At 36.3% G+C, this 12,741-nt stretch overlaps 1 pseudogene; it reads right to left on the bottom strand.

Moving 5' to 3' along the window:
* Nucleotides 1–12,741, bottom strand: part of LOC136164262 (adenomatous polyposis coli protein-like) — a 46,080-nt pseudogene that overhangs the window by 11,181 nt on the left and 22,158 nt on the right.

Consider the following 12,741-nt stretch of genomic DNA (forward strand, 5'->3'; position numbering starts at 1 on the left):
AGGCAACAACACTGAAGTGGGTTGCCATGCCCTCGAGATCTACCCAACCCAGGGATCAAACCCGCAGCTCTTTTGTCTCCTGCACTGGCAGGCAAGTTCTTTACCACTAGCACCACCTGGGAAGCCCTAGGGAATTTTATTCAATATCTTGTAATAACCTAAAATGGAAAAGAATTGGAAAAATACAATATAACTGAATCACTTTGCTGTATACCTGAAACTAACAATGTTAGGAATCAACTACATTTCAATTAAAAAAATGTTATATTCTGTAAATACACAGTGAAGTATTTAATATTTAAGCAAAAAATGATGATGTCTGGGATCTTTTCCAAAAATAAAATCAGAGGACAAAGTATATAGGGTACCTGCAGATTACTCTATTACTCTGTTTGCCTCTGTATATATTTGAAATTTTCCATAATAACAGGCTTAAAAACATATTATTGGCAGTGGAAAAGGTTCTCCTACCATTTCATCTCTTTCCCAGTCTTGTTTGAACTTCATCACTACTTACTGGTTGTCTCACTAGAGATCTGGTTCTAAACATTAAATGGAAAAGCTGAGATCGATTCATAAATGAATTACACATAAAGTTATATACTAAGCAAGTAGGGATCTAGCCCATATAATTTATTTCTAGCTTTCTCTTTTCATTTAACATTCAAGGGAGATTAATCACAGATCAAAAATCCCTCTTTCTAGAAGGGATGTTAGTTATCCCTTCCAACCTACATATATTCATTGCTATTATCTACTATTTATTTATCAGGGACTGTGGGGATATAAAAATGAATAAAACTGGAAAGAATCTTTGTCTTTCTGGAGCTTACAATTTAGTAGGGAGAACAGAAATAACCACATAAATAAATATAAAACTGCAAATGTGGTCTTCAAGGTGAGAAGAACAAGCGAGGACAGCCTGTAATGGGATGTGAACAGTTCAAGCCTCTTGAGAGAAATCACGCTAAAGTTCAGACACACACAAACTGCTGTTAACTGAGTGAAGTGGGATGAGAAGGCACAAGAGGGAACGGGCAGATGGTGTGCAGGCTGCAGCAGAGGAAGCCGTCAAGGGGAAGTCCTGAAGGGCCAGCGTGGCAGGCGTGCTGAGAGCAAAGGGTGACAGACAGCTGGCAAGTTTAGGCAGGAGCCAGGTTATACAGGTCGTAGTAAGGCTTGTCTTTTTCTGAGAATCAATGGATGCCAACAAAGGATTTTACCAAGAGGGTGATTTACTCGTGAAAGATCATTCTGGCAGAGTGGCTGTGGGCAGGAAACCAGGTGAGGTACAATGAACTTCCTTCCCCAAGGGCACTAGGGCAGGAGCTTGATGGATCATATTACTGTGATTCTGAGAAAGTCAAAGAGATTATTTTCAGTTTTGTTAGTGTCAACTGTTTTGTCTCTGGAGCAAATAACAAAAGAAATGAACAAACCCCAAGAGTCTGACAGGTAAAGGGATTTTGGCATAACTGGATCACAGTCTCACAGACACACCTCTTATCTACATTAAGATCTGGAAGTAGCTGTAGCGTCATTAATGTGATTTTGGTTTTTGTCTTGTAAGTTTGTTATGATTTTATCGCACACTAAAGTCTTACATTTTTAAATGAAGCCTATGGTTCTTTTATGGTTTCCTACTCACTTCATGATTATAAAAACTCTATGCTCATTTCCTTAACTTTTAATATTTCTAACAGTTTTCATTTGGGGGACTTCCCTGGTGATTCAGTGATTAAGAATCTGCCTTCTAATGCAGGGGATGCGAGTTTGACCCCTGGTCTGGGAACTAAGATCCCACATACTGCAAGGCAACTAAGTCCGAGGGCCACGACTTCTGGGCCTGCACGGCGTAACAGAAGATCCCGCATGCCGCAGGGAAGAAGATCTCACATGCCACGACTAAGACACAACATAGGTAAATAAGTAAACTGTTTTTTAAAGTTTTCATCTTTGACATTAAATCTAATATATTCAGAGTTAAATTCTGATATAAGAAATGAGATAAGAATTCAATTAAAAAAATAAATATTGAGCTTATTGGCTAGGTGAGGCTTTAAAGGATATAATAATTGAAATATGACCCCAAAGTATTAATAGTGGGTCTTAATCCTAAAGCAAAAAAAAAAGATTTTTGTCAAGAAGACAGAACTTCTTTCTACATATGTGTAGGAACACATGATAATCTCAGAGAACTCCCTAAGTAGTAGACAAAGAACCCAAATGTACTATTGGAATATAATTTTTTTTTGCCCTAATTTACCATCTGTAGAGTATTATCCAGTACAATGTGGACCAGTAATATTAAAATGAAGTATATTTTTGTTTAAATGTGGTAAATTTAAATATTTAAATTAAGTATGAGACATTTTAAGCTTTAAATTTTAATGAACTAATAGAACAAATAAATAGTATCATTAAAAGTAATCTATAGGCACTAAAGGAATATTTTATATCAACAGTAAGAAAATTTCCTTAAAATCAACTTAGTTGAAACTGTATTTTAAAAAATCATTCATTTAAAACATAAAATATTGCTTGAAAAAATGTGGAGAATACAGAACACTCCAAAGAAAAATACTCATTAGGATACATTCCAATCAAACTCTAATAGAAAACTGATGGCAGCACAACAAGATAATGTTCTACATTTTAAAAAATTGTCTTCCATAATTTTGCTAAAGATGATAATAGTAAATATGACTAGGGTATTTATTTACTTTTATTTTAATGGGCATTAGAATTGTTTATTTAAATGCTAGGTTTCTATAATCCTGGAATACAACTGAAGATGAAAATATTAACTCTTTATGATTTTTTTAAAAAACACAAAAATATCTTAGAATGCCACAGAGAAAGAGCAAATCTATTCAATGCAAGCAGTAATAACTAGGTCAAATCACATATGACCAAAATGCAGCTTAGTATTTATTTTTCAAAGAAACTCTACTCACATTAATCATTTTAGGCTAAAACAGAGACACATACTTTAGAGCTATAAAATATACTTGGAAATTTGAAAGCTTCATAGTTAAATATAATAAAGAAAAATGACATAGCATTTTAGTACTGAATTCTTCTGGAGATATCCATTTAGGAAGGAAACAGGTCATGTGAGAATCATCTCACTCAGTATTTCTTTTAAAATATTTAAATAGTTAACTAGAAAAGAAATTAATAAAATAATCTATTTACCTGACCGCTACCCACAGTTGCCATGTTGATTTCTGCCACTCCTTGACCTTCATTCTGCCGTTCGGCTTCATGTGAGCCAGCTTCATGCTTGCTCTGAGATGACCTCTGTTAATATGGAGTTAACATCAATACATACAAAAACGGTGCATGCTTTCTCAGCCCACAGCTTTCCTTCTTTCTTGCTCTAAAGCTCTGAAGGCCTCAATGACACAGGTTCACAAAAGCACGGAGCTGCACTCCATAGCCTCCAGCGGGCTGTCAGCTGCCTGTCTCGGTCACAGCAAAGTGAAGTGTGTCCCTCGAACACTAGGGCTGCACAAGACAAAGGGTTTTCTGAGACCCACAGAAACACCATCCTCCACCAGCTGTGCTCACATCACTATCGGGGACATAACCCAACTAGAGCAAATAACTGTCTTTTCCGCAAGGTCACATGGTTCTGGTATTTAATAGAGCTGCAAATATAGCAGTTACTATAGCTTATAAATACCTTCTATGTAAGTATATTTATACTTACACACACATATATTTTTATATACATCTGCTAATAAAAGTAATATGAAGCCAACAGATAAGCTCTTAGATTCTAATATGAATAAAACCAAAACCTTTTCTAATGTAACCACCATCTGTTAGGTAAAGTGAAAGGGCAAGATTATATCCAGTAAAAGCAGTAATTTCAAGACAGATTATATCTAGTACAAAGCAGTCACTTTGAAAACTATCACCACAGAATCAAAGAAAGAAAATAATCAAGTATCTTTTATAGAAACAATTACCAGTGTGCCTCCTCTAGGAACATTATAGGCAAAATTAAAAATTACACATTAAAAATTGTGACATAATAATGGAAAACTATGTTACAAAATGGCTTCCACTGGAATTTATTTAAACATAAAGCTTTCCTAGACCATTTAAAATGTGACTTTAAAATAATTTACATATACTATTTCCATCAATAAACAAGTGTAAGTTATACATAGGCAAAAGAGAAGTAGTCCCAATAATTCAGAAACAAGAAAAAACAGTACCTTGGGAAAGTGATACCATAAAATTCAACAAAATCATCTAAAGCAGAGAATACAAAGTCAGTGAAGAGAAAAAATGAATCAACGAGCACTAAATCTACAAAGATTTGACACTGACATCACTGAAGATGTCAATATAAAAGTAATTATTGAGTATGTGCTATGTCAGTTACTTGCAATAGGGCTGGAGAACACAGTACTGACAAACCCAGGCATCGTTCAACGCACTCTTCCAGATTTAGTCTAGTCAGGGATGCTATCAAATAATGAAAGAAACAACAGTAAAGTTAAACACTTCGACAAGCACTCTGAAAAAAGAGCACAAGTTGCTTATAAGGATATATAACAGAGGGACATCAGACATTGTGGGAGTCGGGGGAAGTGCTCTCTTAGGAAGTATTGTTTGGACTGAGATCTAAAATATAAACAGGAGTTCTAGGAAACGGGATATGGCAGAGGATGAAGGAAACAGAGACCACATGCAAAAATTTAGGGAAATAGAGACCATATGCAAAGGAGCTGTGATGGGAGAAACGTGGTTTGCTCTAGGATATCAAAGAATTACAGTGTGAAGAGTAGAACAGAGAGATGGTTAAAAAAAGGAACTTATCATCGCAGCACTGTTTATAATAGCCAGGACATGGAAGCAACCCAGATGCCCATCAACAGATGAATGGATAAGGAAGCTGTGGTACATATACACCATGGAATATTACTCAGCCGTTAAAAAGAATTCATTTGAATCAGTTCTAATGAGATGGATGAAACTGGAGCCCATTATACAGAGTGAAGTAAGCCAGAAAGATAAAGAACATTACAGTATACTAACACATATATACGGAATTTAGATAGATGGTGGCGATAACCCTATATGCAAAACAGAAAAAGAGACACAGAAGTACAGAACAGACTTTTGAACTCTGGGGGAGAACGTGAGGGTGGGATGTTTTGAAAGAACAGCATGTATACTATCTATGGTGAAACGGACCACCAGCCCAGGTGGGATGCATGAGTCAGGTGCTCTTGCCTGGTGCACTGGGAGGACCCTGAGGAGTCGGGTGGGGAGGGAGGTGGGAGGGGGGATCGGGATGGGGAATACGTGTAACTATATGGCTGATTCATGTCAATGTATGACAAAACCCACTGAAATGTTGTAAAGTGATTGGCCTCCAACTAATAAAATAATATTAAAAAAAAAAAAAAAAAAAGGAACTTAATGATTTTGTTGAATTTTAGTGTGATTCTCAGATGGCACTCATGCCCCCACATAACCAATACTCTAAAGGAAAAAGGTGCATGTATTCTGATCGTTTAAACTCAAATTTTGAATGGTCTAAGAAGATGGGAAACACAAGAGATCAACTTGCAGACTAAATATTAAAGTAAGTGGGAGATGACAGTCCTTTACACCCAGGGAAGCACTGATGCTTGGAGACAGAGGTCAACCTGAAGGACTGCACGACAGACTGGATACAGTGAGTGGAAGAAGAGATCTGGGGTCACAAACTACTCTTCTGTTTCTTAGCTCACACAGCTGAATAATGGTGGTACCATTCATGGAGACAGATAATACTAAAGGAGAAGGAGGATTTGGAGGATGTGGGGGTCACAAGGAGGACTTAGGAGGAGACCATCATTAGTTGTGCTTTGGTTACGTTGGATTTAAAATGCCTTTAAGACAATTCACCCACTTTAAGTGTACAACTCAATGACATTGAATAAACTTACCAAGAATCACTATATTTCAGTTTTAGACCATTTTCATCATTCTAAAAAGATCCTTCATGCTCATTTATAGGTAATCCCCATTCCCACTCACAGCTCCAAGTAACTATGACTCTGCTCTGTAAACTCGTCTTTTCTGTACGTTTATTGTAAATGGAATATACGGACTTACATGTCTAGCTACTTTTACTCAGTATAATGTTTTTGAGGTTCACCTCAGTTATAGTGTGTGTCAACAATTTGTTCCTTTTAATTGCCGAGTAGTATTACATTGTAACGGTATACATTTTATTTATTGATTTACCAGTTGATACACTTTTGCATTTTTCTACTTTTGGGCTACTGTGAATAATACTTCCATGAATATTCAAATTAAAGTCTCTGTGTGGACATATGTGCTCATTTCTCTTAGATAGCTAGAAGTGGAATTGCTGGGTCATATGGTAACTATACCTTTAATACTTTAGATAACTGCCAAACTTTTCCAAGTGGCTGAACCATTTTACATTCCCATCAGCAACATATGACAGCTTCTATTTATCCACATCCGTGCCAATGCTTATTGTTTTCCTCACGATTACAGCCATCCTAGTGAGTATAGAGTGATATAGCATTGTGGTTTTAACTTGACTTCCTTAACATCCAATGATGTCGAGCCTATTTTCATGTGCTTATTAGCCATTCCTATGAATTTTTCTGGTGAAATGTGTATTCAAATCTTTAGCCCATTTGTAAGTTGGGTTGTCTCTTTATTAATGAGTTATAAGAGTACTCTGCATGGGATTTTAAAAACTATTTCTCATTGGCTATTTTCTAGAGACTATTAAATCATGCCACAATTTTCCTTATAGCTCCCATCTTTTGGGGCCCCTCCCCCCCAAATGGTATACATTTGTCAGTAAATAACCTATAGAATACAAAAGAAAGTGGTAGGACTGGTTGCCTCATGTACCCTCTTGGAACTTCTGAGATTTGAATCAAGTGCAATAGTTATATCATCTGAGTTATATCCTGCATCTAGATCTTAAACCAGAATTGTTAGCAGGTAGGGCAAAGATAGTGTTATAAGATGCTTCATGGTGGAGAAATTATTTGGCAGACATCTTTTCTTCTCAGTACTGTATGTGAACTAATTTATGAGTATCTGATCCCGTTTTCTCCATTTTCTAGCTTCTCCTTCTGATAGTAATAAAGAAACAGCAAACAGTAAAATTAAAAACCTTTCTTTCTTAAATAAGACATGATACCTTCTTTTAGTTTATATTCACTGAATAAATGTAACGACTTAAGGCTATGAAAAATATGGCCATTTTTATAACAAAAAGAAACAAGAATAGACTAGGTTATGGTGGTAGACAGTTGGTCCCAAATCCAATGATATAAATGAAATCTTGAACAGATAAAAAAACACAAACAAGCCCCCAACCTGCAATAAACTTATAATTGTACTGATAATGAGAACTATTATTAACAAATGACAGTTTTTCTTAGGAATTTCTAGAGGCCAGAATGTTGGTAACGTTTGGAAATGTACTGACAGTGAGTATATTATACCAGGCAAATGATGACCAAAAGAAGCCCCGTGCAGCAATACTAACAGCAAAGAAGGCTATTTAACACACATGAAAGAGTCAATCAAGTAGAAAAAATAAGTGTAAATATTGATTTAGAAATTAAAAAAAAAACAACCCTGTTGATGCAGCCAAACAGTAAAAATCATAATACAAGAAAGATGGTGAATAAAAGCTAACTATAACTAAAGAAGCTAGAAAAACAACAGCAAACACTCAAAGCAGAAAAAATATATATAAAAAGAAAATATAAATGCAGTGCTGCTCAATAAAAAACAAAAGTTGCCTCTCTAAAAACAGTTTTAAAAATAGAGTATAGTAATTTTGATCAAGGGGAAAAAAAAACAAAACACCACAGATAAACTACCCTGGAAACCCAAAGGGGCCATAATAACCAGAATGCCACATACAGCAATGCCAATGACATTGAAAAAGGAGTAAAGAGCTGGTTTTGTTTTAGTTTGGAAAGAAAAAAACAGTACTGAAGAGTTAATATTGCAAAAAGGACACAGTCTGTATATTACAAATATTTGGTTCATACTGACTTAAAACATCCAGATTAAACTACTTTTAGCAATATGACTATTACACTGAACTTGACTATTTAGCAAGTACATGTTTCTACATATTTCAAATTCAAATGTACTGAAGCCAAAGCTTCTAAGAGATTTAAAAAGCAAGGCATGCATGACCAGAGTCTTAAAAGACACTGTTTTCAAAATTATACTTTTTGACATTAGAATTAGTTGTCTTCTCTGTGTGTAAATGGGCTTGCACTAAGTTTCTGCCTCCAAACAGAACTGTTCATTATCCAGTCAGATTCTCAGGGCTGGCAGTAAGTGCTGTTGCTGTGGTTTACTTGCCAAGTCATGTCCGACTCTTTTGCAACCCCATGGACGGTAGTCCACCAGGTGTCTCTTTCTACTGGATTTACTAGGGAAGACTACTGGGGTGGGTTGCCATTTCGTTCTCCAGGGAATCTTCCCGACCCAGTGATAGAACCTGCGTCTCCTGGGCTGGCAGGCGGATTCTTTACCATCGAGCTACTTGGGAAGGATGTTGGTGATGAAAGGACACGTCAGATTTGTTTCGCATACAAAAGTTTTCTCTCACTCTAAAAGCTGTGCAGCTACTATAAAAACATTACAAAACTGGCCAAACTAAGAAAACAAGGAGGTATTAGCAGTGGTTACCTGCCTTTTCATATTATTTCTGAAAGACTGTTTGTGCATATTAAAAAATGGGATCAAAGTGTACATACTATTTTGTATCTCATAAACATTTTAAAATATCAACAAGCACTTCATCATGTTTTTAGTAATTATAGTTAGAAAAAAGCACTAGGTTGATATTTCATTCTTTGCATTCTCTTCTTTTTTCCTGTATGATCTGGAATGTGAGTCTCAATCTGGCTGCATATTAGAAACTTTGCATTGGTATATCCCCAAATACTGAGCCAATTTTTCCTAGCAACAATTCTGTATTGTTCAATGAGGACTTTTATTCAACACTTTTTGCTCTTATTGCAGAGAGACAGGTCATCCTGTAGTTGACTTAAGAAGAAATACTTTATTTTCTCTGAGCCTCCCACATGCTATTTTTCCTTATTCAGCAATAGTTCATTTAAGTTCCATGTAGGTTTTCTTTTTATTTACCCATAAACAAAGTGACAAGTGCCCAAATTCAGTGGCTATAAACAGATAGCTGAAGGGATGGTTTTTTATACCCCATCCTTCTGTGTAGTGATCAAAACCAAATTTCAGCTGAAGAGCTGACAAATATGGTTTTAACCCCCTTTTTAATCCTCATTTCCAGAAGTACCTAGTGTAACCAACTCTGGAAACTTTCAGGACTCCACAGTGTAAAATGAGTTGCTTTGTGACCTCCTACTGCTCACTCTGGGGTCAGCTCTCTACCATAATCTAGAAGAATTGTTTGTTTATCTGCTTTGCAGTTCTCCAAATTTTATTGTCACCTTCCCTGGTATTTGTGCTTTTTCATTTTACCCTTTTACTGTCATTTTAATGAAGTTTGTAAAGTAAGCACAGATAAATGTATATGATCAACTTTTACTATGGATTACACAAGGAGATAGCTTATTTACAAACTGTTAGTAGCCAAATTATATGTAAACAGATAACTGAAGTAAGGTATCTATTTATGGCTCTATAAGCTTTAATTGCATAAAAGTTATGAAGAAATCATACTAGTATAGATTTTTGAAATCTATACTTAATTTAATGAAAAAGCTTATCAAGTGTCTCAATTCTCTAGAGCATCTATTTCAATGACGCCATGCTAATTATACATATTTTCTTTTCTTAGAACAACCACCTATCATTATAACTACAAACAAAAGAGACAATTCACTAACCTTCGGTTGCTTGGGACTGTAAAAGCTGTCGTATACGAAGTATGTCCTTTTCTATTTGTTGAATTCTGGTTATTCTTCGCTAAAATAAAATAAGTAACCAAGTTAGATCTATTTTTATTAAAAAAAAACATTAGTTTTTAATATTAATTTAACATTAACCATTCTATGGTTACCATTTAAAAGTAGGATTATATCAAATCATTCTTTTTTCTATGCCAAGTCATTCTTATGTGAGAATTAGATACATATACATATACATATTCATATACTGAGGACATCAGTGCATCAGTTCAACTTTTTAACATATCTAACTTTATAAAACAGATCCCTAAATTTAGGAAAACTGTACAAATGCAAGTTATGTATCTACTTGGACCATAAAGAAAGGTGAGGGCTGAAGAACTGATGCTTCTGAACTGTGGTGTTGGAGAAGACTCTTGAGAGTCCAGTGGACCACAAGGAGATCCAACCAGCCCATCCTAAAGTCCTGAATATTCACTGGAAGGACTAATGCTGAAACTGAAGCTCCAATACTGTGGCCACCTGATGCGAAGAGCCAACTCACTGGAAAAGATCTTGATGCTGAGAAACATTGAAGGCAGAAGGAGAAGGGGACAACAGAGGATAAGATGGTTAGATGGTATCATGGATTTCAACGGACATGAGTTTGAGCAAACTCAGGGAGACAGTGAAGGACAGGAAAGCCTGGCAATGCTGCAGTTCACAGAGTAGCAAAGACCTGGACATGACTGAGCAACTGAACAACACATGATACATAACAGTGTGAAACTGGTATATAAAAGCTGTTCTCAAAAACTTTCAAAAAGAAAATTACATCTGAATTTAAACTTTTATATTAATTCAGATGTCAGTTCAGTATAATGAGTTTATGTAAAGTATGGCATCCTGTAAAGAGAAAGAGCATCTGATTTTTTTTAAGAAGCACCAGTACGTAAACAATAAGAACAATCTTCCCTAAAGTTATTCCTATTACAGGTCAGCAGTACCTTTCAGAGTTAGCTTTCCCAAATACTTCAGCTAAACATTACTCCAAACACTAAAGATCACAATGATGGTAGGAGTTATTGCTTCCCCCATATACTGAGATCTTCAAGTGAACACAAAGCAGTAACTACAGATCAAACAATGTGGAAGTGAAAAATGTGGGAAATGTTTTAAAAATAAGTACTGCCAATATTTTATCATCAACTGCCAGAATTCCATAGTTGACACTGTAACATTGGTATAAGAAACTGTATTGTAAGAGTAATTGTTTCAATGAGGAAAAAGTGTCAGAAAATAGACGGAGTGATTTGCAAACTTTTTATGATTATGCACCCATCAATGAAAGATTTTTGAGCATGTATACTTCAATAGATAATTAAAGTATTATAACAAATAGCTTTAAGTATATACAGCTAAAAAGCTTACATACAAAACTTACCCTTGAATCATACATAGTTTTGTTTAAATACAATGTCCTTATGATTTTATTGCCATAGTAGGAATCATTATTGTTGCTGTTTTTTGGAAAAGTTCAAAACAGATGTGCTCACCAAAAAAGAAACCTTCCTCTCTCAGTCCCTCAGTTGTATCACTACAACTATGCTAATTCTCTATCACAATTCTGAAAATAGTGAACTTAAGGTAAATAATCACACTCCTCTCTCACGCTAGTAAAGTAATGCTCAAAATTCTCCAAGCCAGGCTTCAGTAATACATAAACTGTGAACTTCCAGATGTTCCAGCTGGTTTTAGAAAAGGCAGAGGAACCAGAGATCAACCTGCCAACATCCGCTGGAACATCGAGAAAGCAAGAGAGTTCCAGAAAAACATCTATTTCTGCTTTATTGACCATGTCAAAGCCTCTGACCGTGTGGATCACAAAAAACTGTGGAAAATTCTGAAACAGATGGTCACACCAGGCCACCTGACCCACCTCTTGAGAAACCTATATGTAGGTCAGGAAACAACAGTTAGAACTGAACATGGAACAACAGACTGGCTCCAAATAGGAAAAGGAGTACATCAAGGCTGTATATTGTCACTGTGCTTATTTAACTTATATGAAGAGTACATCATGAGAAATGCTGGGCTTGAAGAATCACAAGCGGGAATCCAGACTGCTGGGAGAAATATCAATAACCTCAGACACGGAGATGACACCACCCTTACGGCAGAAAGTGAAGAACTAAAGAGCCTCTTGATGAAAGTGGAAGAGGAGAGTGAAAAAGTTGGCTTAAAGCTCAACATTCAGAAAACTAAGATCATGGCATCTGGTCCCATTACTTCATGGCAAATAGATGGGGAAACAGTGAAAACAGTGGCTGACTTTATTTTCCTGGGCTCCAAAATCACTGCAGATGGTGACTGCAGCCATGAAATTAAAAGACGCTCACTCCTTGGAAGGAAAGTTATGACCAACCTAGATAGCATATTAAAAAGCAGAGACATTACTTTGTCAACAAAGGTCCGTCTAGTCAAGCTTATGGTTTTTCCAGTGGTCGTGTATGGATGTGAGAGTTGAACTGTGAAGAAAGCTGAGCACCGAAGAATTGATGCTTTTGAACTGTGGTACTGGAGCAGACTCGAGAGTCCCTTGGACTGCAAGGAGATCCAACCAGTCCATCCTAAAGGAGATCAGTCCTGAATATTCATTGAAGGACTGATGCTGAAGCTGAAACTCCAATACTTTTGCCACCTCATGCGAAGAGTTGACTCACTGGAAAAGACCCTGATGTTGGGAGGAATTGGGGGCAGGAGGAGAAGGGGATGACAGAGGATGAGATGGCTGGATGGCATCACCGACTCGCTGGACATGAATGTGGGTAAACTCCGGGAGCTG

Source organism: Muntiacus reevesi, chromosome 3, assembly GCF_963930625.1.
Source record: "Muntiacus reevesi chromosome 3, mMunRee1.1, whole genome shotgun sequence".
In the NCBI taxonomy this organism is placed as follows: Eukaryota; Metazoa; Chordata; class Mammalia; order Artiodactyla; family Cervidae; genus Muntiacus; species Muntiacus reevesi.